Here is a 26,563-nt window from a genome sequence, read left to right as displayed (position 1 = left end):
TTTCAATAGACCCACCTTGTTGGAAAGATGGATTCAGCCGGCAACTGTTTATGTGCTTTTTTAGCCATTGTATCCTTTTGGGAAGATACATGGGAGGTTACAGTTATCTTAGTGGGGATACTATTTTGCTTCGTTGGAGACAGATTTGTGGGTTCACTCAAAGTACCTTCCTTATTTGTTGTATCATGTGCAGTTTCTCCCTCTATACACAAAGGATCCTTATACGACAGGGATTGGGATAAGAGAGTTTGAGATGTATTTATGGGCTCTAGAGGGTGGTTATGAATTTGTGGGAATACAAACTCACTTCCTCCTAATTATAATTGCTCTCGGGCAAGTTGTGTGTGAAAGTCACCAAGATTAAGTGAATCAGTGTAAATCAAATCATCAAAAGTAGTACTCATAGAAGATTCATTCATACCTATGAATTCTTGCCTTTAAACATTGGTTGATTTGGCTCAGCTTCTTCTTGATGTTCAGCAGCTTCAGGTTGAGAAACCTCTTCTGACTGTTCAGCAAATACAGGTTCTTGGTCAACATCCATTGGTTGAGCGTTAGGATTAGGCTGAGGATCTGCTTCATATTCAGCCTCTGCTTCTTGATCATCCTTATTTTCAGCATCAGGTTCGTGATCATTTTTATTCTCAGAGACAGGTTCTTGATCAATGGAGTCAAAGTATTTTTGCATGAAGTCCGTCACATGAATAGGGTTGTTATTGGAAAAAGGAATTTGTTTGAACAGTTTACCCACCATTTTTTAGGACACGACTTGTGAATTTTCTATATTGTCTGTGTGAACCTAGGCCTTCTGAGCTTCTGTGAGCTTACCATTGAGAACAATCTTGAGCTTGGTTCTCCAATACCTTTTGCATTATCAGACGTCCAAAGTTGATTTGAAGATTATGAGTAATAGCCACTCCAACTAGCCTCATGAAATGTGATAGTCCATGAAATCCACCAGTCTTGGGAGACAGACATAAGAACATAAATGTTGAAGAATAAGTTCCAAGGTTGGGGTAGATGACTTTTGTTGAAGTGCTTTGGATACTTGTCATTAGGAATGGTACTTCTTATGGCTTTGAAGAAGCTAAATACTTCCCAGTCCCTTGGTAAATAACTGAACCCCTGACCTTCAATACTTTAAATCAAATCATTTCACTGACACTGGAAGTCCTTTGACATCTTATTCTTCATGGAGGCTTGAACATGTTAATGAACTTCTTCCCATGACTTGATTATGAACTTAGAGCATCAATTTCATCTTTTGATTCTGTGTATTTATCCAGTCTTCATCATCAGGGTTCCTGTGTTTCATAATTTAATATTATTTATCTGTTTCTGTTTCATGTTTAGTTATAATTCCTCGATTACATATTACGTTACATTATGCTTTACAGTTATCGACATCAATATTTTTTGTCAAAAAAATACCATTAATATCTACTGGAGTAGTAACAATGAAGGCGATAATAAAAGCAGAAGTTGCGGTCAATAAAGTAGGGATCATCGAAACATCAAACTTTTAGTAAAAATGGTTTTCGGTGTTGGTTATTCAATTATGGAATTGACCCCATTTGCTTTCGCTTTTATGTCTTTCTAAAATAGTTATAGCTTCTGTTATTATTTTCTTTATTCTATCATGAAATAAAATTGCATCATAGGCCAAAAACCTAAATGCATCGAACGCAAATGATATAAAATTATGTTGATTATTCTTACATCTGATCATACTTATTTATTTTGCATTAGAGGTCTTGGTTATCCCTTGAGCAACTATAAACACCTCATTATCAAGATCAGTTTACAAAAATTCTTATAAAATCAATATAAGTATATTTTTTCAAATTATAACTGTAATCGATAATATAATCACATTCAATAAGCGGTCTAACTTTTCTTTAACGGTATGAAAACGTCTACTCTTATATATTTTTTAATTCAAAATCTATACCCTACAAAAAAATATCATGCAAAACATATACGAGCATGTAATAGCCATGCTCAGAACTTTGGTTGCATTAATAAAGAGATCACAAGTCTTTATTAATGCAGCCAATAAAAAGTACGAGCATGTTTTTAAGCACATAAATATTTTTGTTTATCGGTCTAAAATAATATGTAAATTATTACAAACATTATTAAAATTAAAATTGATTGAATGGTGTAGTTTTCAGGACACATGATCCTCGAGTATTTTGTCAAATTCATATTTGTAAGTATTAGATGTAGAGAATATTATCCTTAATCAAATTATTTTCCAACGAAAATTTTGTTGCATTCCTATAACATATGATTCTACAAATCGATTTTATATTGTATAATATTTTATTTTAAAAAGGCCTGAGTAAAAGAGATCCGACAAATTTTGCATGAGAGACATGGGGTGTGTTTGGTATTGCTGTTGCAAACATCAACAGCAGCTTTTCGCTGAAAAGCAGTTAAAAAACTGTTTGGTAAAATTTAAAAGCTGTTTTTCAGGAAAGTGCTTTTGGCCTAAAAGCTGCTGGTAGAGAAAGCAAGTCCCCCATGCTTTTAGAAAAAGATGCTTTTTAGCTATTGCAGGAAGCAGTTTCACCATCAAACCTTACCAAAAACATCATTATTTTTAATTTTTTGCATCAACACATATACATATCAAAAAAATTACCAAACAATCATCTGATTTTTACAACATCCCTTTTTTCAGCAACACTTTTTCTAACAGCACATCAATTTTTAACAACAATCCCAAACAGAGCCTTGGACCATAAAGGTAATGTGCATCATCACGACATGTGATTTAGGATAAATGAGTTTATAATATTTTAAGTAATGCAGGTAAATTAAATTAGGAGGTAAATTAAATTAGGCAACTCTTAGAAAGTTGTTTCATATATAGTTACTTTTAAAACATATATGATATAGTTTACAAATTAGCTTCTAATTTAGATAGTTGTTTTCATTTTTTGATTTACACATTTCTAAAATCGGTAATGAATCTTTAGTTATCATGATTTTTCCAGTGCCTTCTAATAAGAAGATACTGGTAAGTACTTCTATTTCAAAGGCAAAATAACTAATTCACTAAGGCATAAATAGAAAATATACTTCTTATTTTATACCTTTTTTATTTTTTATTATCCTTGAATGATGTGCATTATATATCAAGTGAATTATAGATTGTGTTATAGTTGTATAATACAAATGGAGAATAATTAGTTGCAATCAAGTAAAACATAATGAAAAATTCAAAATGAGAATAAATTACAACTTAGCGTGCTAAAAAAATATATTATCAATTTTATTGCAATATCAAATAATCGCTAAACTCTAAGTTTAAGAAACGCTCAAATATTCAATAGTATTTGTTTTTTCATAATTCACTAATGACCGAGACTCGAACCCACGACCTGGAACAGACCACACCAGACCACTAAGTTATTCCATCTTGCTCATATACACTAGTATCTAAATTTTATAAAAATTATAGTACTAACAATCGAGGAATATCAAGAACGAGTTAAGTATTTCATGGCCATGTATACTATATATATCACTGAGGATTCATGAGTTTAAATACCATAACACAAAATATCATAAAATTCAGTGATATATATCAAATGTGATAAAATATAAGCGATCAATTGAAAAGAAAATATTGAATCAATAGACCAACTGAAAAGGGAAAATTGAAGTAAACAACATACAATTACATATTCAAATCATAGAAATTAATTTAGATAATCGACGAGTATTGCTAATTTGAAGGTAGCTAATTGATTTAGTTCTCCTCTGAATTAAAGATATTAAAGGCATGTTTGGAATGTGTTACAAAATCACTAAAGAAAATGGTTTGAATTTTATTAATAATATTGTATTGTTCAAAGAAATTATATTTAAGTTTCAAGTATTCTTTGATTAAAATCAATAACTAGAGCTGTTTAAATTATTAAAGGGAGATGAAATTGAAAGTGTAATTTATCATACATAGTAATTTATTATACAAATGAATATTAGCATTTGAATGGTATATTCAGTCTAGGGGTGTGCATTCGGTCAACCAAAATCGAAATCGAATTTTTTCGGTTAACCGACATATACCAAATATGGCTACCGAAAATGGAACCTATACATGATACCCAAATATGCCGAACTACACAAAGAGATATAAATTGATTTTATAAATTAATTATAAGAAAGAATAAATTAATATAATATAACAAAATATTTTAAATTCAATTTTTTTACTAAATCTAATAATAACATAATAATGCACGTCAATATATGAAAAACTGGTAAATTAGTTTGTAAAGTTAATTTTTGTAAATAGTTGGGTGATGAAGTATAAATTAACAAATACCCGAATGTTTTTTCATAAAAAAATTTAATTGAGTTCGAGTTCGAATCGAGTCAATTTCGAGTCAACCTCAAAAAACTCGGCTCGACTCGAGTTCTTTTATCAAGACTGAAAATACGTACAAACTCGAGCTCTATAGTGAGTTCGTGTCGAGTTGAACTCATTTTATCGAGTCGATTTCAAGTTAGCTCGGTTTAGTTTACACCTATAATTGAGCTTAATTAACCGTGTTAAAAAATTTATGTAATAGACTTGAATATGACTCTCTCTCTCTGCACTAGTTTAACATAGTCACATACCACTTTGCATTTGACGAGCTTTGAACCCTCCCTAAAAGGATCTCCTTTGGTATACAATTCAGGTTAATTTCTCCCTTCGAATTTTTCCCAGCAATGGCCAATTTTTTGTTAAGTACCATAAGGGGCCCTAATTACCATGTCTTTTTCTCTGTTTTAGACTTTCAGTGTGTTAAAATAATTATAAGCTAAACTTTGATTATTATTTTAATAATATTGATTGTCCATGGAAGCACCTAGAATAGACCTTTGAGATTCAAGACTTTTGAGTTCATGGTCTTTTGAGTTTATGACCTTTAGCTTTTCATGTACCTAGGGAGTTGCATAGTCTAGTAGGTTCTATGGAGGCCTATAAATAGGACACTCTTTCAAGCTTTGTAATCATCAAGTTTTATATAATCCTTTGAGTGAAATACAAGTGTGAGTTTATATCTCTTTTGTGTGAGTTAGTTATGTGGATTATTGAGAATAAGTTTCTTCTCTTTAATCTCCAACTCTTTTATACTTAAGTTCCTACAAAGTGGTATCAAGAGCAAGGTTAAGTGATGTCTTCCAACAACAATATGTTGCAACCTCAACTTCTATATTTAACGGGAAAGAATTACAATCAATGGAGCATTCAAATAAAGGTGTTATATGGATCTCAAGATCTTTGGGAGATAGTTGAAAAGGTTATGAAGAATCGGCGAATCAAGTCAATCTCTCACCGTAACAATTAAACACTTTAAATGAGAACCGAAAGAAGGATAAGAAGGCCCTCTACTTTATTTATCAAGCGGTGGATGAAGTAATTTTTGAGAGAATTTCAATGGCATCAACATCAAAGGAGGCATGAGACATCCTCAATAAGCCGTACAAAGGTGAATAAAAAGTAAAAATGGTGAGACTTCAAGCTCTAAGAGGTGAGTTTGATTTACTAAAGATGAAAGAAAGTGAAACGGTGGAGGAATTTTATAATCGAACAGTTTTAATTGTTAATTAACTTTGTTGGTAAGACTGCACAGCTGTATGAACAATTACGTGATAACTCAATATGAGAACAACACTAGAACATGACTGGTAAATAATACTACGTCTACACAAGAAATCAGAAGAAATGAAGATAAGGCAAATACAAAGAATCAAAAGATTAGAAGAAAGCTTGAAGTCTGTTTACAGGTCACTGAAAGAAGTTTATTAATATGTTCATGCCTCAGTGAAGAATAAAGGTTAAAGACTTTCAGGATTTCGGAAAAGTTAAAGATTCAGTGTATAAGTGTCACCAGAAGATTTCAGTGTATTGGCATTGATTGAAGATAGACAGTGTATGAAGCTTAGGAATCTGAGAAATTGAAGACATGGTATATACATAGGTTAAAGAAGACAGCTGCAGTTTTGAAGTTATACTCACTAAAAGGCGTTCATTTATATGTTGAAGCGTCATTGTAGAACAGTAAATGAAGCATTCAAGATTGTAGTAGCAATGAAGATGTTGTCTAAGTATCAGAAGGATTCCAATGAAAGTACATTTGTTTATTGACAATCAATGTTCGAAGCGATGAAGTTGTTGCAAGCTTAACAATATAATCGGGAATATAATACGAAGACCTGAATCGAAGCTAGTCGTCTGTGAACCAGACCAGCTGCACTAGGCGTCAGTGATCTGTGAAAGGAATTTGAGTATTATTATTAGAAGAATTGTTAAGTGAGGATTCGTATCTGAAGATGAAGGTTATATTGTTCAGACGAAGACTCAAGAGAGAAGACTTGAATACGGGATAGTTTAAGGGTTAAAGCGATCTACAAAAACTAAGTCAAAGTGATCACTACCTTATAGTTGGAGTCACCCTGATCAGTGTATTGGATGTCAGAAGTAATATCTTGGAAATACAGTTCAATATTTAAGTACAGGAACTGATCTTGACTTGGTACGAGTCTCAGGGAAGAAACAAGAGCAGAAAGAAAATTCTAAGTGCATGTATGCATACAAGGATCGCAAGTAACTCATACAGGAAATGTTTCTAAGGCGAAAATTCCCCCTTGGTATTCTAAGTCGCAAGTAAGTCTTGCACTACTACATCATGGGTCGTAAGTAACTAATGCATGCCAATAAACTAAGTAAAAATCCTCCTCCTAGCTCCCTTGGTCGCAAGTAACTCATGCAAGATATTTTTCAAAGGCAAAATCCTCTCCTAGGTACACTAGGTCGCAAGTAACTCTCCCTATGCATGTTTTAGATCGCAAGTAACCTCCTACAAGAGCTTTATGGTTGTAACTAACTTCCTACTAAGGAAGGAAGGTCACAAGTAACTTGTATACTAGCTTCACATGGTAACAAGTAACTTGGATACTTAGAAAATGCTAAGGCAAACTCCCTTGGATCCTCTAGTAACAAGTAACTTATTGGGTTGAAATTGGCTAAGGAAAATCTGTCCCTCTAGTAACAAGTAACTTGTTATGTTGAAAATGACTAAGGCAAAATCTCCTAGCTTCCCAAGGTCACAAGTAACTCTCAGCAACAAAATTCATTGGTTTTATTCATTTGATTTATTTGGTTAACAAATTACCACGTAATTCATTTTGAATATAAAGTCTACACAAGAGAAGCATATCAATTTAGTTGTTCTGAGTTTTTATCTTCTTCAACAACAAAAATAAGAGCCGATAAAAACAAGTAGCAAATACTTATAGAGAAGAAAAAACATATTATATATCTGTTTAACTTCTCACCGGAGAAACGTTATAATGCTCAGTTTAACTCTTGTATATTCTTAGGGGCATTATAAACGTTATCCGGTAATTGAATCCTTAGACAAACATAAAGATAGATCATTGTATATGATTTGTTTTGTAATATCTTTGTAGAAGCAAGAATATTGTTCATCTTGGATTGTAGCCGGTAAATTTATTTACTGGAGTGTAGCAACACCCCTCGCGGATTTATATATGAATATATATTTCCCCGAATATCTTGTGTTCGTTAATTTATCGTCCTAATGACTATTCACCTCAAGAACACAGAACCATTAACCGGACACTAAATTTTATATCCGCAAGAAATTTGAAAGAATTTTTTTAATTTAGTGAGTATCGTATTCAACCCCCCGTCTATGATACTTCGGTACCTAACAAACTTTGTGTTAATGGAGAAGATATTTCGGATAAAAGAGTCTTGGAAAAAATTCTTCGTAGTATGACTCGAAAATATGAGCATGTTGTTGTGGCCATAGAAGAATCAAAAGATTTAAATACTTTCTCTCATGAAAAATTATTGGGCTCACTACAATCTCAAGAGCTCCGCATCAAGCAATTTGGCTCCTCTCCTTCCGAGCAAGTTTTGCAAGTTCAGGATAGTAGTCGTGGTGGTTTTAGAGGAAGAGGATCATTTCGTGGTCGAGGGCAAGGAAGAGGAAATGTGCAAAGTGAAAATTTTAACTCATATCAAAGAGGAAGATGAAGAGCTCGTGAAGGTTTCAATGGAAGAGGAAGAGGTAATTATTTTAATTTTCAATGCCATTATTGTCATAAAATTGGGCATATGAAAAAAGATTGTTAAAAAAGAATTAATGATGAAAAATATTCCATTTTTCTACATGAGGATGTTGAGGAGAAAGATGAAAGTATGCTTCTTATTAACAATGTTCAAGAAGAGTCACTTGATGATGTTTGGTTTATCGATAGTGGTTGTAGAAACCACATAACCAGAAATAAAAATTGCTTTGTAAATTTTGATGAAAGCGTCCAATGAGAAGTCAAGACGGGTAATAACAATAGGATCGCCGTCAAAGGGTGTGGAGATGTTCCAATCCAAACAAAGAAAGGTACAAACTAGATCTCTAGTGCTTATTATGTTCCCGATCTTAAGCATAATCTTTTAAGTGTTGGGCAACTTTTAAGAAAGGGACATCATGTGAATTGTGAAGATGATTTTTATGAGATAAGAGACAAAAAAGGCCTTCTTGTTGTAAGAGTCAATATGACATTAACTAAATGTTTCCATTGGGAATCCAAAATGAGTCTCTTCCATGCTTTTCTAATATTTTGAATGATAAGTCTTGGCTTTGGCATCTTCGATATAATCACTTGAGTTTTAGCACTTTATCCAAGATTTATAGATCATATAGTGAGAGTCATCCCCAAATATTCAAAGACAAGATCAAGTGTGTGAATATTATGTTTTTGGAAAGCATCATCGAGATCCATTTCCAAAAGACAAGGCATGGCGAGGTAAAAAGCCATTGGAATTAGTACATTCGGATTTGTGTGGACCCATGCGCACAAACTTTATTGGAGGTAGCTGTTATTTCCTCACTTTTATTGATGATTATAGTCTCAAGATGTGGATTTATTTTCTCAAAGAAAAATCTCAAGTATTTGAAGTTTTTAAAGATTTTAAAGCATATGTGGAGAAAGAAAGTGGTCGTTCTTTAAAGACACTACAATCTGATCATGGTGGTGAATATATGTCCGAAGAATTTGGAAGTTTTTTGAAGAAGCATGGAATTCTCCATCAACTAACGGTTCGTTCAACCCCTCAACAAAATGGGGTAGCCGAGAGTGTATGTTAAAAATAAAAAGATTGCCTAAGATGTTTTGGGCTGTAGCGGTGGCATGTGCTTGTTATGTTCTTAATCGTGCCCCTACTAAAAGTGTACAAGGGAAGAGTCCACAAGAAGTTTGGAGCCACAAAAAGCCGTGTGTCTCTCACTTTCGAATTTTTGGAAGCATTTGTTACTCTCATGTACCCAACGAAAAGATAGGCAAACTTGACGACAAATCTGAAAAATGCATCTGTGTTGGTTATAGTGAAGCTTCCAAAGCATACAAATTATACAATCCTATCACAAGGAAGGTTGTAATTAGTCATGATGTGATCCTCAATGAGGAAGCTTCGTGGGAATGGAAGAATGAGAAAGAAAGATCAAGTGTTTTTCTCGATGATGATGCATTTGATCCAGTTGATGAAGAAAGCTCCACTCCACCTACTCCACCATCTAATTCTCCGCCAAACTCATCATCATCATCCTCATGTTTCGAATCACTATCTAGAAAAACAAGAATTATTGTGGATCTATATAGAGAAACAAGAAGAATTTTGAAAGATGAGTTTGTTGATTTTGCCTTATATGCAAATGCAGATCCGGTGTCTTTTGAAGATGCCGCTAAAGAAAATAAATGGATGCATGCCATGGATCAAGAAATTGATGCAATCGAAAGAAATCAAACATGGGAGTTAGTTGAAGCTCCTAAAGTAAAGAAACCTTTTGGAGTCAAGTGGGTTTACAAGAAAAAGATGAATGCACAAATTGAAGTTGAGAAACATAAGGCACGATTGGTGGTCAAATGTTACAAAAAAAGTATGGTGTTGATTACAAAGAAGTTTTTGCTGCCGTGGCACACCTTGAAATAATCCATTTGATACTTTCTTTGGCCACACAAAATATGTGGAAAGTTCACCAAATGGATGTCAAATCCGCTTTTTTGAATGGCGAATTTCAAGAATAGGTGTATATTGATCAACCACCGAGATATGCGAAGAAGAATGAAGAAGATAAAGTCTATCGGTTGAAGAAGGCTTTGTACGGCTTAAAACAAGCCCCACGTGCATGGTATAGCCGCATATATGAGTATTTTGTAAAGATGAGATTCAAGAGGTGTCCATTTGAGCATACACTTTACATCAATGAGAACAACAAGAAAATTCTAATCAATGCCTTATATGTGGATGATTTGATTTTTACGGGAAATAATTATGATGATATTGAAGAATTCAGGAAGAATATGATGCAAGAATTTGAGATGACCGATTTGGGTTTACTTCACTACTTTCTTGGTATTGAAGTAAAGCAAGATGAAAAAGGATTTTTTATCTCTCAAGAAAAGTATGCAAAAGATTTGATGAAGAAATTTCGAATCGAAGAGGCGAAACCATGTAGTACTCCCGCTGAAGTTGGCTTGAAATTAAGTAAGGATGATGATTCTAAATTTGTTGATCCTACATTTTATAGAAGTCTTGTTGGGAGTTTGATGTACTTGACCGCCACTCGGCCGGATATCACATATGGTGTTAGTTTGATTAGTAAATTCATAGAGCAACCAAAGAAGACACATTGGGAGGCCGGAAAGGGAATCTTGAGGTATGTTCGGGGAACACTTGGAGATGGACTTTATTATCAAAAGGCAAATAACTCTAAGGTGCTTGGATATTGTGATAGTGATTGGGATGTAAGTGTTGATGATAGTAAAAGTACTTCGGAAAATGTTTTCTTTGTTGGCTCTTGTGCAATTAAATGGATGTCAAAGAAACAACAAGTTGTGGCTCTCTCAACAACGGAAGCGAAATATATTTCTTTATCGTTAGCTAGTTGTCAAGCATTATGGATCACATGGGTGTTGGAGGATCTCAAGCATGCCGCTAAAGAAAGTCCAATTATTTATTATGATAGCAAGTCAGCGATAGCACTCACGAAAAATCCGGTATTTCATGGAAAGAGCAAGCACATAAGAATCAAATATCATTTTATCCAAGACTTGTTGAAGAAAGGAGAAGTTGTGATTCAGCATTACGAGTCATAAGATCAAATTGGTGATATCTTTACGAAACCTTTGAGGTCCGACATTTTTAATGAGTTGAAGAATAAACTTGGCATGAGAAAAAGTTTAGCCTAAGGGGGGAAGTTAAAATAAATATAAGCTAAACTTTGATTATTATTTTAATAATATTGAATGTTCATCGAAACATCTAGAATAGACCTTTGAGGTTCAAGACTTTTGAGTTCATGGGTTTTTGAGTTTATGACCTTTAGCTTTTCATGTACCTAGGGAGTTGCATATTCTAACAGGTTCTATGGAGGCCTATAGATAGGACACTTTTTCAAGTTTTGTAATCATCAAGTTTTATATAATCTTTTGAGTGAAATACAAGTGTGAATTTGTATCTCTTTTGTGTGAGTTAGTTGTGTGGATTATTGAAAACAAGTTTTTTCTCTTTAATTTCGAACTCTTTTATACCTAAGTTCCTAACGAGTGCACTACATTCTTTACACAAGGTACCATTTCTATCATTTTTAATTTTTTCGTACAACTTATGTTTGATCAAATGCTAAAAGTCAAAATTACGCACTATCGGACAAACGGAATGCCTCTTTTATTTTCAAAATTTATATATAACTAGCAATCTAGAATGATGCGATAACTCGATAATAACGGTCCAACACATATATAACTCCAGATACTCAGTCCGAATTGATAAATATAAGAAAACAAACACCAGAGAAATAGAAAAAATAAAGGAGCTAGAGAGTCCTGTGGCACTGCCTCTCTCCTGGCCTGTCAAAAAATCGAGGCTTCAGCATGGCAAGTACAAAGCAACATGTCTAGGATCGCAAAAACACTTCCTGCTGAACTAGCTAAAACCGGAACATTGCCTGAGGTAGTTGTAGTTGGTGTTGGAAAAGTAGCACTAGTTCCACCAGCTGACGCAGGTGGCACTGAAGTACCAGCTGGTGCGGGAGTAGCTGATCCCGCGCCAGCTGCAACAGTACGGCTAGTTTCATTCCACCACTACAATGACCAATTACACCGCAAATGAAATAATGTTTGCACACAGTTTTCAGAGGGATAGTTGTCGATCCAGTATTGTCAGCAGTAATTGAATTTCCAATAGTGCACGAACTGTAATCGCTTGAACTTACTCATTCATGTAATTATCTGCTTTAACAACCACTATCTCATTTGTCGGGTCCATATTAGAGTCATCTTTAATTCTTAGAAAACGTGCTAGTCAAACCAAGTCACAAAAATGGGAGGGACGGAGGGAGTTGCAACAAACAAATAAAGAGATCAATAATTTGAGAATTGGGAAGGTACTAAAATTGAAGTTCTGCCGTTTTTGTTTAAAATCGAACTTTGATAACATGTTAAGTGATCACGATAATTTCAAAGAATACGGAAAATACGGGAACTGGTCAACATGTGACAAAGTAAAGCACAGTACTACAAAGTTAGTAATCATACAGAAACTAAAGGACCAAATCGCTACATGCAAAAATGGAGCATCTACGGTCTACCTAACCTATCTCTAGGCTCTATCACATGGGACTTCCCAGAAATGGTGCCAAGATATATTTTTCATGGTGAGTTATTGGTTTGCAGGGAAGCTGTGTAAACATAATTTTCTGACTTAAGTGATGGTAGCCAAACATTATATAAGAACAATGAGGTGGTGGGGGGACAAGCATACAGGAAAACTACATGTTAGGAAAATAAAAATGTCAGGGATGTCAAATTCTGGAACTTAAAGTGCAAGATAAAGTTTTATTATCAGATCCACACTAGACTATATCATTGTAGGAACCAGAATAGATTAACACACACACAGATATGAGAAAGCAATATGTATGAAAGGAAAACTGAAACTGATTCTGTATATTATGTTTTTATTACTATGAGAACAAGAAAATATATAGTAATAGCCACCCTACATTTACTCCTAAACATTCTCTGGACTCCCAGAATTATAGGACTTTCAACACCAATCTAAGATAACTACCTAGGGACAAGATCAATCATGATATCAATCATGTCCAGCTGTTCTATTTAACTAAATAATTCACGCTTAGATTAAACATCAACACACTCTCCCTTAATCTAAGCTGGATGACTGCAGATTCTTCAAACCTAATAAGTCACGCATGCGCTCAAACTTGACTGTGGACATCGGCTTAGTGAGCACATCTGCACGTTGTTTATCAGTAGCAACATGTTTGATCAAACTCTCACCTCTGCTAACACATTCACGAATAAAGTGGTAACGTATATCAATATGCTTGCTTCGCCCGTGGAATACCGGATTCTTTGCCAAATCAATTGCAGACTTATTATCAACGTAGATGACTACAGGACCTTGTTTTACTCCAGTTATTCGCTCAAGCATATTTTTAAGCCACACTCCTTGACAGGCTGCAGCTGTAGCTGCCATGAATTCAGCTTCACATGATGATAGTGCAACGCAGCGTTGTTTTTGTGAAACCCATGAAATGAGACTCTCGTCCAAGTAGAAACACATTCCACCTGTGCTTCGTCTGTCTTCTATATTACCACCAAGGTCACTGTCAGAAAACCCACTTAGCAAGTAGTTTCCATCACCTCTAACGTACACTAAACCATACTGTATTGTTCCTTTCACGTATCGAAGGATACGTTTGACAGCACATATGTGTAACTCTGTTGGTCGTTCCATAAACCTACTCACCATCCCTGCTGCAAACGCTATGTCGGGGCGCGTATGAACCAAGTATCGTAGACCTCCCACTAAGCTTTTAAAAACTGTTGAGTCAACTGCTCTTCCCTTTTCATCCTTGACGAGCTGAACCTTTGCTTCCATTGGGTATTTAGCTGGGTTGCAATCAACCATCCCAGCTTTTTCAAGTAATTTCCTAGCATAAGCGGCCTGTTTCAACTCTATGTACTCCTTCATTTGACTTACTTCAATTCCCAAGTAGTGTGACAGCTTCCCTAGGTCACTCATATCAAATTCCTCATTCATCTGCCTTTTGAAGCTGTTGATGTCTGAGATGGATGTGCCTGTCACAAGTAGGTCGTCGACATAAACCCCTACGATCAATGTTTCTCCCCTGTCCTGTTTGGTGTACACAGCGTGTTCGTATGGACATTTTGAAAAACCAAGCTGTTCAAGATAGCTGTTCAGTCTCGAGTACCAGGCCCGTGGGGCTTGTTTTAGTCCGTACAATGCTTTAATCAACCTATAAACACAATGCTCCCTGCCTTTCTTTATAAAACCATCCGGTTGACACACATATACGGTTTCTTGTAACTCTCCATTGAGGAAAGCAGACTTTACATCCAAGTGGTGAACCTCCCAACCCCTTTTTGCTGCAAGCGCAAGAAGTAACCTTACTGTCTCGAGTCGAGTTACTGGTGCAACACCTCTTCATAATCTATACCTGCCTTTTGCACGTACCCTTTTGCAACAAGGCGTGCTTTATGTTTAGTGATTTCACCACTTGTATCCCTCTTTGTTTTATACACCCATTTTAGTCCCACAGCCTTGTGTCTGTGTGGAAGTTCGACTAATTCCCACGTATTGTTTCATTCAATCGCCTTGATCTCTTCTTCCATTGCCTTTTTCCAAACTTGTTCCTCCACTGCCTCTTTAAAGTTACTAGGTTCATCAATACTCACTAACAACAGTTCATTTTCTATTTCCACTACCTCTGTTTCGTCGTAGATATCTCTCAATGAACGGTACCCTTTTGGCTCACTACTTGCATCACTGCTGGTAGAGCTCGAATATCCTGTTTCTGGTTGAGAGCTTGTGGCTGTATTAGATGATGTCTCGAACGCAGAATTTGCCCCAACTGAACTTGGGGTGGAAACTAAACTTGGAGTGGATGGCTCACTTTCTCCTTCATCATTCAAATGTTGTCCCAGTACTACGAATGATTTGGTGATGGCATTGACAGGAACTGAGTCATCTTGTTGTCGTTGATCCCATGCCCAGCTTTTGTTTTCTTCAAACACTACGTCTCTGCTGACATGTAAAGTCTTTGAATTTGGATCAAAGAGTCTATATGCCTTGGTTCCTGGTTCCCTTCCCAAATAAATGACTAACTTGCTGCGATCGCTAAGCTTCGAAGTGTACACACTTGGCACTTTCATGTGCGCTACACATCCAAATACTTTAACATGACTGACATTTGGCTTCCTGTTCTTCCAGACTTCGTATGGAGTTTTCTTTGTCAAAGCCCTCGTAGGTAACCTGTTTAACAAGTACACTGCATGTCGAGTGGCCTCTCCCCAAAATTCAGATGGCATGCTCATTGTTTTCAACATATTTCTGGCCATAGCCACCACTGTCCTATTGCGTCGTTCGACCACCCCATTCTGTTGAGGACTATATGGAGCCGTGAAATGTCTATTAATGCCAGTGTCTTCACAGTAGTTGATGAAATTTTTGGACATGAATTCACCACCTCTATCAGTACGAAAAACCTTGATTTCTTTCCCTGATTCTTTCTCCACCAATGATCTAAATTTTTTAAAGACGTTGAACGCCTCGTTTTTTCCTTTTAATGCATAAATCCACATCATCCGTGTATAATCATCTACTAGGAGAAAGAAGTACCTATTTCCGGCTGTCGTTTCTGGTGATATTGGTCCACATAAGTCCCCGTGAATCAATTCTAGTGGTTTCTTTGCTTGGTACTCTGTTTGTTGAGGAAACTGCATTCTTGTCTGTTTCGACATCAAACACCCTTCACATACACCTGTTGGCTGAGAGATATCAGGTAGGCCAAGTGCCATTTTTCCAGTGGACATCAACTTCATAGATTTGTAATTTACATGACCAAACCTCGAGTGCCATAGACTTGATTCCTCTTCTTTAGTTAACAAGCAAACTGGGTCAACTGTTTCCAAGAATATTTTGTAAAGTCTATTATTTGTACGCTTAACCTTCATGATCAATCGTTTATGTTTATCATACACCCACAGATACATGTCCCTCAGAATCACTTCGTTGTTGTTCTTAGATAACTGTCCAAGCGATATTATGTTATCACAGAGATAGGGAATATAATATACCTCATTAAGTATTAGTTCCTCCCCATTCTTGCATTTGAATCCAACTGAGCCCTTTCCTTTAATCTCCACTGTTGACCCATCCCCAAAACGTACCTGCCCGGTCATGTTCTCATCTAGAGTCTTGAATTTTGACCGAAAACCCGTCATATGGTTGCTCGCGCCATTGTCTAAGTACCAAAGGTTTGAGTCCTCCCTTTTATTCATATCAACATTTGGCTTCACATTTCCTTCATTGAGCAGCAATTTCGTGTGTTTTTCTCTACTCAGTTCAAGCATTAGCAAAGTTGGCTCGTCGTCTTGCACATGGGTCAGGTTCACCTCTGTCCTTTGATCCCTGTTTTTTACTCGACGGGGACGATTACACTCCGATGCATAGTGTCCCAAAATATTACAGTTATAACACTTTATGGTACTCCTATCTTGCCTTCTTTCTCTGCTTAGGTTGTTACCACCGCCTTGTGTTTTCGGACCTGAAGAACCTTCCCCCTTTCCTGACCTTTTCAGCCACTCCTCCCTAGTAAATAACAATTGTCCTTCAGTACTTGAACGTTTTTTCCATTCCTCTTCTGTCAACAACAGTTGTCCTTCATTAGATCCTCCACCACTTTCAATTTTACCACGTAATCTTTCTTCATGTGCCCTCAAAGAGCCCACGGCTTCCTCTATTGACATAGTCTCAAGGTCACCAAACTGCTCTATCGTAGAGGTGATTTGTAGGAACTTTGAAGGGACGGCACGAAGGAGCTTTTTCACGACATAAGCCTCCTCGACCTTTTCTCCTAAGGCCCGTATATTTGTTACAATCCCATTCAATTTCATTGCGAAGTCTTCAACCTATTCAGTGTCTTTCATGTTTAAAAACTCGAATTCAGCCTTTAACGTCTGGATCTTTTCCTTCTTAACCTTATCAGCCCCTAAACACATTGTGTTAACGGCCTCCCAAGCCTCCTTTGCACTTGTTTTATCAGCTACTGACAACAAGATCTCTTCGGGAATGCCTTGGTAGATGGCTGCCAGTGCCATCTTGTCCGTCTTCTCCTCGACTGTAGGTTTCTCCTTCGTTGGCTCGATGGCTTCCCATATACCATGAGCCTGCATATAGACTCGCATCTTGAGCGACCAAGCCGTGTAATTACTTTTAGTTAGCATTGGATAACTCAACCCTACTAAACCCTCTTTGCTTTTCATCATGTCCATCGTTGCTGTTTGTCTTCCTACTTCTTGTCGTGACATATACTTTGGCATATATCGAAAGAAAAAGAGGCTCTGATACCAGATGTAGGAACCAGAATAGATTAACACACACACAGATATGAGAAAGCAATATGTATGAAAGGAAAACTGAAACTGATTCTGTATATTATGTTTTTATTACTATGAGAACAAGAAAATATATAGTAATAGCCACCCTACGTTTACTCCTAAACATTCTCTGGACTCCCAGAATTATAGGACTTTCAACACCAATCTAAGATAACTACCTAGGGACAAGATCAATCGTGATATCAATCAAGTCCAGCTGTTTTATTTAACTAAATAATTCACGCTTAGATTAAACATCAACACATTTCTGTTAAACTTCCATACTTACCTCATCCTCTATACACCTTCCTGTCCTGCATATCCTCTCAAAAAGTTCCCCACCTGAAGCATTCTCCATGACTATAGCCAGATGAGTTGCGTTAACAATACCGAAAAAGAATAAAGAACAAACATTTAAAGACTTCAACTCATTAAACCAGCTCCAGCATCACTCCTTACTATTCCACCACTATGCATTTTGGTACAAACCAAAGTGAAAAATTCAGAGGGTCCCCTACCTAAGAGCTTCAAAGTATCACTAAACTACTACAATTTTTTATGCTTTGTTTACCATTAGCATAAAGAAGCTGAAAAACAAGTAGGTATCCAAGTGAAGATATAGGGTTGTTTACACAAAATGTGACAAATTAAAAAAAGTGTTGAAGTGATATGAACTCGGTTAGGTTCTGAATTTATTAGTTGGCTTCAGTATTATAGAGACTTGATCCCTCAGTGGCTCAGCCTAATGTTATATACATCACAATCTTTTTCTTCAATTTAAACTTTCTCATATTAACTTCAAACGAAAATGTTTCTCTATCTTGGAGTAGAGGTGGTCACATAGGCATGTTTATCAATAGAAAAAAACAAAACAGTAGGAAATTCTGCATTTCATTCTCAGCTAGTGAGCTACACGTTACCCATATAGAGGCAGTAAAATAAACTCCATGAGCCCCTTTCCTCTGGAAAGAAAGACTAGAACTTGATTAAGGACCAACAATTTGCTTTTCAACTAATCAAAACCATGTATAATAATTTAATTAGTACTTATACTACACAGTTTACCCAGAACACACTGCTACACCAAAAATAACTACAACATTCTAAATCAGAAAGAGCATCTACAATCACACACACACAACACACAATTATATTCCAAATAATTCTAAAAATTAATTTTATATTCCACAACACACAATTATATTCCACATCTATAACTACACTAAGATTTTCTAGCTATTCCACATTAATTTCAAAAATTTTAAAGAAATCGCAATCCTCTTTGAACCTAATTATATTAGGATGCTTCAAAGACCTATGATTCATAATCTCTCTTTGCACATGCTCATCAATCTGCAAAAGTAAAGAACCATCAAACATGCAAAATTTTCTTAAACTACCAAAACCAAGAACACATTAAATTAATAAATAAAAATGATTACAAATCAGGTAAACGGACAACAAACTGCGTAGCAAGAACTCGAAACAAAAGAATATCAAACTTTCACAAATATAAATATGAATTCTTGATCATAAAAATATTTAAAAAAACAAACCTTTAAGCCTTTCTCAATGAACTTAACAGCAAACAACTCCCTAGTAACCTTATCAACAACAAGCTTGGCCGCACCAAAATTCCCAGACCCAATATCTTTTATAGTTTCATAAAGCTACATTTTTTTAACTAATCACTACAAGAAATATGGCTATTTACGACAGAAAATTTGCGACGGAAAAAAAATGTGCGTCCAACTTGCGACCGAAAAAATTCCTTATGTGCTCGCTAGCATCTCATTTTTCATGTTACTTAATTTGGCTCTTCTCAAAGCCTCGGTTTCCATACCCTTTTTTGCGTTATGGCTTTCTCTTGGGTCAACTCCAGTTTTTCCATGTACATGATAATATACTGTATCAGCATATATGGTGAATACTATAATGTAGCAAAAATGTTTTTTTTATGACATGCTTATGGAAATGGAGGGGTGACTTGGTGACTATGAAATATCCTTTTTTGTATGTGTTAATCAGTTACACTTTGATTAGGTGTGAAGTTGGAATCCGAGAGCTTCCTAAAGAATTGCTTCGGGTAGGCTAAGAGGAAGTGACAATGTGTGATATTTTAATGTGTGAGAGGCTGTTTCTTGAGGTCTGGATGAGCTAATGGAGTCCATTTTTTATGAGGTTCTTTGCTGCATTTGGTGTCATTCGAATGCAGGTGATGGTTTTTGTGTCAGGAAGTTCGAGATGCTGTTGTTGCTTGGTTGGAGGATTTCTCTGATTGGATTTGCTTTGCTTCTGGTCTCTGTTTGGAGTCCTTGGTTTGGGTTATGCCTTTGTTTAGGCTGTATCCTGAGTGATGTTTCTGTTCCTGAAGATTGTATTTTATTTATTAATGAAGTCTTTTTGGTTTTTGTTTTTGTATTGCCTAGTCTTTTAGGTGTGTTTCGTTTCTTGTCTTTTGGTGGTTTGTTCCAAGAGATTTTAACTCTTTGTATATCCTTCTCTTTTTAATCCTCATTTACCCCAAAAAAAAAAGTTTCGGGTTTGTGTTGAGTTTGTGATTGCATTCTACAAGTTTAGAATTCAAATTGGAAGCCGAAAATGGCTGAAAACTGAAAAATCAATATTTGGCCTTTCTAAAAATACATACTTATGACGGTTGTTCATCACATATTTCGTCGTAAATAGGTCCCAATTCCTAACATACAACAGTGTATTCCGTCGTAAGTTACTAATTTACGACTTATAGTTGCTTCGTTAATTTATGTTTAATTTTATAAATGGTGGGCTCCACTTCCCTAACTTGCGACATTTTTCTTAATTTTGTGAGGAAATGAATACTTTTAACGATGTGGTTACTTATGACGAAATATGTACTTGTGAAAAAATTGGAACTCGCCGCGTAATTGATACTTGTGACGAAAATCTGAACTTAAGACTTGAGCAAAAAAGTCGAATATTTTTCGTCACAATTGGGCCAATTGCTACGAATTGTAGTATAAAGATTCCGTCATAATTGGGCATATTTCTTGTAGTGAATCACTTCAACCACAAACAAGAACTCTTTGCTATGCATACATGAAAATTTCAAGTAAGTGTGAAAAGAAATAAGAGGTTGGTTTGAATAATGAAGAGATGTGATGTAAACAAGGTGACAAAAGAAAGTGAGTCATTTTTCCTCGAGGGGTTAAAGACTTAGTGTTGAAGATTTTGACACGTGAGGTAACTGTACACATGTTACATATTTCATTATTTTAAAGAACCAAGAACCCTGATTATTTATTTATTTTTTTAATTTTACCAATAACTAAAACAAATGTTAATTTTAGAAATGTGAGGATAATTTCGTCATTTTATATTTCATCTGCTCTGAAAATTAAAAGTTTATTAATTAAAATGATAATATTTGAATAATTGGGCATGATATTTTTAAGAGGAGCAATTGAGAAAGATTTTAGAATCGTGAAAATAAAATAATTTTTGGATTAAAAATCATCTTTAAACCGTGATTAAAGGTGTTGATTTATAATCTCTGTGGGTCAGTTGTCCAAAAAATAAAGTGAACTATAGCTCAGAGCCTTAGAAATCTAAGACCAAGTCGGATCCGGTCCGGAAAAAAAAGTACGGCCCGGCTCGTCCCGAGATAGTGATCTTCAACGAGTCTTTTTTTTATTTGAAAGTCCAACCCAACCTGAAACCTAAAAATTCGTGTAAAAGTCCGGTTTTGAAAAAATTGGATAGTAGGCCAGATTAAAAAAAACAGGGTTGGCGCGGATAAAAATTTGAGCTTTTTGATAAAATTCTTTATATATATAATTTTTTTGATAAATTTTCAAATATATATTATATTATTAGAACTTAAAAGTTGAATACGATATATTTTATTAGTTGATAATTTGATACCTTGAATAAAAATCGATAATTTGTTAGTTGTCAATTTAATACACTAAATATCAGAATTTAAGGTTAATAAATGAGATAGTTAAATGTAAAATAAAAAATTATTTGTTTTAGTATCAAATTATTTCTCATAGTTTAAAATATTAGTTCTTTGACAAAAAAATAGTAATTAATGATATCTAAAACAATCAACACAGCTAAGGCACATACTATAAACTAGTATTTTATGTATAAAATTAAACTTATTTATTTACGAGCCTAACCGAATGAAACTCATCTTTTAAATCACGTCCGAATTGATCCAGACTGATCCATTTCTACAGACCTTATAGACTTTTTATAGAGCATCCACATCTTGTTGCATATGGACACTTTTACGTTTTACCCTACAACTTCTGTTTAAATTGTTATATATTCGTCTTCAACATTATCAATATTTATCATGTTATCTTACGCGACCAGTAGGTACAATATATTAACATAATTAAAATATTAAAATTAAAAAGTATTATCCAAATTATTGAAATACAATACAGGTTAAAAATGCACTTAAAATTTGACTTGAAATGACTTTTTTTTAAAAAAATTTTATGATTTATAATTCTAACATAAATAATCAAATGATTTAGAACAAATTATAAAATGATTTAGTTCAGCAGAAAATATTTGTCAATGATGAATGTATATTAACAAGTACAAATAAAGAAATAAATTAAGTTTCGCAAATAAAAGAAACAGAATAAGTTGATGGTATCTGTACTTTTCTTTTAAATGGGCCGATGGATGTCCCTCGATCTTTTATTTTCAATCTGCTTGAGCCATAAAAGTGGAAGACATACCAATTTTGTGTGGCCCAACAGGAGAGCTGTCCACGGTCCGGAATGCTTCAAAAAGTAATATATAATAAAATTTATTTCAGCAATAAAAATGAAAGGTAGATAAATTTTGCGTGGCCCAAATGAAGAGATGTCCACGGCCCGCCCGAGATGCTATTAAAAGTATCATATCATATTGTTTAATTTTCTTTCTATTGAAAATATGCTAACCCAAACCACACGTACCCGATATAAGCATTTTACAGCGAGGTCTGGGAGGGTAAGATGTATACAGTCCTGTCACTATCTTGATAGTAGGAAATCTGTTTTCGTGAATATACCGGGATTAGTGAATAATACATAAAATAATGTATGTGATAGTTTCGAGACGATACATTAGCTTGTGATTTTATTCACGCGGGACTTACCTTTAATTGAGTGCATTTGATCATATACAATGATATGTAAAAATTACGTAAAACTTAACTAACATAGATTTGATCATAGAATTTGTAAAGTAAACGAGACAGTACCTTAACTCATGATTTTATTCACATGAGACTTACCTGAAATCTATGTTATTTTGAACAACAATTGTGCACAACAATTACCCCAAAGTTATACGTTGAATCTGATGACTTTAAATTTCTTTTCACTATCAATGACAGTTCTTGGGTCTCGCTTATTATCTCTTAAAAAATAACTTCACTGTAATGTTTTATTTCTAATATATAGGATTTTGGTTCCGAGAAATTGGAAAAGCAATTGACCATCTCGGTCACGGTCTCCAATACAAAAACTACTCAGGAAAGGTGCTTACTTTCGGTCTCCAATTTCTTGTTATATCCCTCTAAATCGAAAAATGTCCATACGATTATGTTGATTTTATTATCAATGCCCGTTGGGTTCTTGATGGTGAACAAGAAAAGTAGATCTTGTAAGATGGATGTTATGGATATTGTACGAATCTAAACCGGATAGACCAATACTAAGTTCACGGCGTTGATCTATATTTGCATTTTTCATTGACGGTATATTCCTTACTCAAATGAATAATTGTTTAATTAAAAATTAAAATATTGAACACATATTTGCAAATATGTATTGATTTATTAACAATAATGATTACATGAAATGATATTCCCTTATTCATTATGTCTTGGTTGTCCATAGGAAAATTGTTGTTTTTGTAATTTTTTTTGAATTTTTTAACTTTCACAATCATCAATATTATTATATAATTTTTTTAAAAAATATGTTTTCTTTAATTTATCTTTAAATATTAGGTATTTTTTTGCTAATTGTACAAACAACTAGCTACACCATGTAAATGATGACATGGGTGTTAGGACAGTTGGCCTTTCAGCATGGCCCATAAATAAATCAAGACCCCGAAATTATGAAATGCCAGCATTTCAATAAACTAAAATAAATGGGATCTTGATACCTAAAAAAAGGATTATGAGCAGTAAATCAAAAATATTTTAAGAAGATTGCTACTTCAACAAAAAAAATGCATTATATGAAAAACAAAATTTCAAACCGAATCAAATAAAATTTAGAGCTGGTAAAGACGTGCACCGCAAGCAAAATTATTTCAACCCGAAACAAAGTTACCGAAAATTAAATATGAAAATTACCGAAAATGTAAATAACTAAAAACAGCTAGAGCACTACATAACCATTACATAAAATGTCATTGAAAAATAATAGATAGATAGTGAATAACGCTTTCTTAATCTTCGGTCTTTAAGACTATGTCAAGTTGAGGTCGGATAACCGGCATCAAAGACCTCCGGGCTCTTGGAAATAAGAGCAGTCATAGACATAGGTCCCAAGGTACTAAGCATAATAATATTTGAACAATTGAGCATGATATTTTTTGAGAGGAGCAATTTAAAAATATTATAGAATGGTGAAAATAAAACAAATACGTAGATTTTGCAGAAATTATAATAGAAAAATGTTAATTTTTGGATTGAAAATCATCTATAAACCGTGGTTAACTGTATTGATTTATAATCTCCCTCAGTTAGTTGTCCAAAAAATGATGTGAAGTATAGCTCAGAGTCGGGCGAAGATGTTCAAAATATTCAAAATCTGAAACCAAGTCGGATCCGGTCCAGAAAAAAAGTACGGTCTCAGCTCGTCCCGAGATAGGGACCTTCAACGAGTCTTTTTTTATTTGAAAGTCGACCCGATCTAAAACCTAAAAATTCGTATAAAATTCCGGTTCTGAAAAAATTGGATAGTTGGCCAGATTAAAAGAAGCATTGTTCGACCCAGATAAAAGTTGCTTTATGATAAAATTCTTTTTCTATATAATTTTTTTGATAAATTTTCAAATATATATTATATTATTAGGACTTAGAAGTTGAATACGATATATTTTATTAGTTGTCAATTTGATACCCTCAATAACAATCGATATTTTGTTAGTTGTCGATTTGATACACTAAATATTAGAATTTAAGGTTAATAAATAAGATAGTTAAATGTAATATAAAAAATTATTTGTTTTAGTATCAAATTATTTCTCATAGTTTAAAATATTAGTTCTTTGACAAAAAAATACTCCCTCCATCTCATATTATGTGTCATGTTTTGACTAGTCAATAGTCAAATTATTTAAATTTTGACCGTAAATTATGCATAATATATAATTAAATAATTTTTAAAACTAGTATCATTAGAAAATAAATCTAATTCTCTTTCAAATGTATTTTTTAGTTTTTAAAAATAATATATAAAATTTTGTCAATTTGATCATATATTAGTCAAAACAAGACACATAATATGAGATGGAGGAAGTATATTAATTCATGATATCTAAAACACTCAGCACCACTAAGGCACGGAATATAAACTAGTATTTTATGTATAAAATTCAACTTATTTATTTACGGGCCTAACTTATTTAACTTATCTAAAACACTCAGCAGAGCTAAGGCATGAAATATAAAGGTTTTAGTAACATGCATCCACTTTTATTCATCTAATCACATAATCAACTCTTAATAATCATTATATCCAAACTTTTAAGCATTAAAACTTGATTTGAAACCAAAAACTCAAAGAAATACCAAGTAAGTAACGTGCACTCTTCATCACATCATATTTACACTAAATCACTTCGAAAATCACATTTTTACAAAGTCACCGGCTCCCATTTGGTCACGGCCGGTGGTGGTCGAACTTGAGGGTGCCCATACACGGGTCTCCCTTCGAGTTTTAAACCTCAAAATCATACAATCTATCTTGTCTAGTGTATTATACACTCTTATGTAAGGTTGTGCATCCGGTTTGGTTAACCGAAAACCAAACCGAATAACGGATATTTTTTCGGTTCAGTTAACTAAAATATTAAATTCGGTTCAATTTTCGGTAATGATTTTTTAAAATTTCGGTTTTCCGGTATTTCGGTTTTTAACCGCTGTTAATCGAAAACCGTTAAAATTAACCGAACTAATTTATATGGTATAAAATATTGATTATTAATATTATTACATTTGTACTACTATACTTAATCTTACATTTCTACTATACTTTCTAGTTTCTTTACAGACCAACTGCCGACTGCCAGCTGCCGACCTCCTCTTCATCTATATAAGTTGGTCATCTATATAGTTTAAAACTTTTGACAGTAGCATTTTTGTTATCTTCTGGAGAATAAGAATAGAAATGTAGGTCAGTTAATTGTATGTTCTATGGTCTAATTCTTTCTATTTTTATCCTTGGCTTATTACAGACTTGCAGGAGTAGTGCAACATGTGGCAGAAATGCAGAATCATAGGAGCTCTGGTCTCTGGAGTCTGGAATTTGGACTGGAGTATCAGATTCCAGTTTCATCACCTGCCAAGTGCCAAGCATTGCAATTTCCTTATATTTCAGACTCATATTATATTAGCCAAGTTGTTAAGTTTTGAATGCAAACTAATGTTATGAAGCATCAAAAGCTTATATTTCTGTTTGTTTTAAATTGCTGCTTGTAAACTTTAATTCTCTCATTATTTTTTGGATAAATTTAGCCTTTTCTTTTGAAATTCGGTTTTATATTTCGGTTTCGGTAATAACCGAATTATTTATTTCGATTTCGGTTTCAAATCGAATAAAATTTCGGTTCGGTTTTCGGTAGTGATTTTTCTGGTAATTCGGTTTTGGTTAACCGAATAAAAATTCGGTTATGTTCGGTAATAACCGAATGCACTGCCGTACCCTTACGAACATACACTAAAAAATTGTATTTTTCTTGAATATAACTAAAGAGATGATGTTACAAAACTTGATTAAAAACTTACATGCAAAATGTGTGGTGATAGAGGATTAAAAAG

This window comes from Apium graveolens, chromosome 10, assembly GCF_009905375.1.
Source record: "Apium graveolens cultivar Ventura chromosome 10, ASM990537v1, whole genome shotgun sequence".
NCBI classification, from domain to species: domain Eukaryota; kingdom Viridiplantae; phylum Streptophyta; class Magnoliopsida; order Apiales; family Apiaceae; genus Apium; species Apium graveolens.
Note: the sequence above shows the minus strand (reverse complement) of the source record.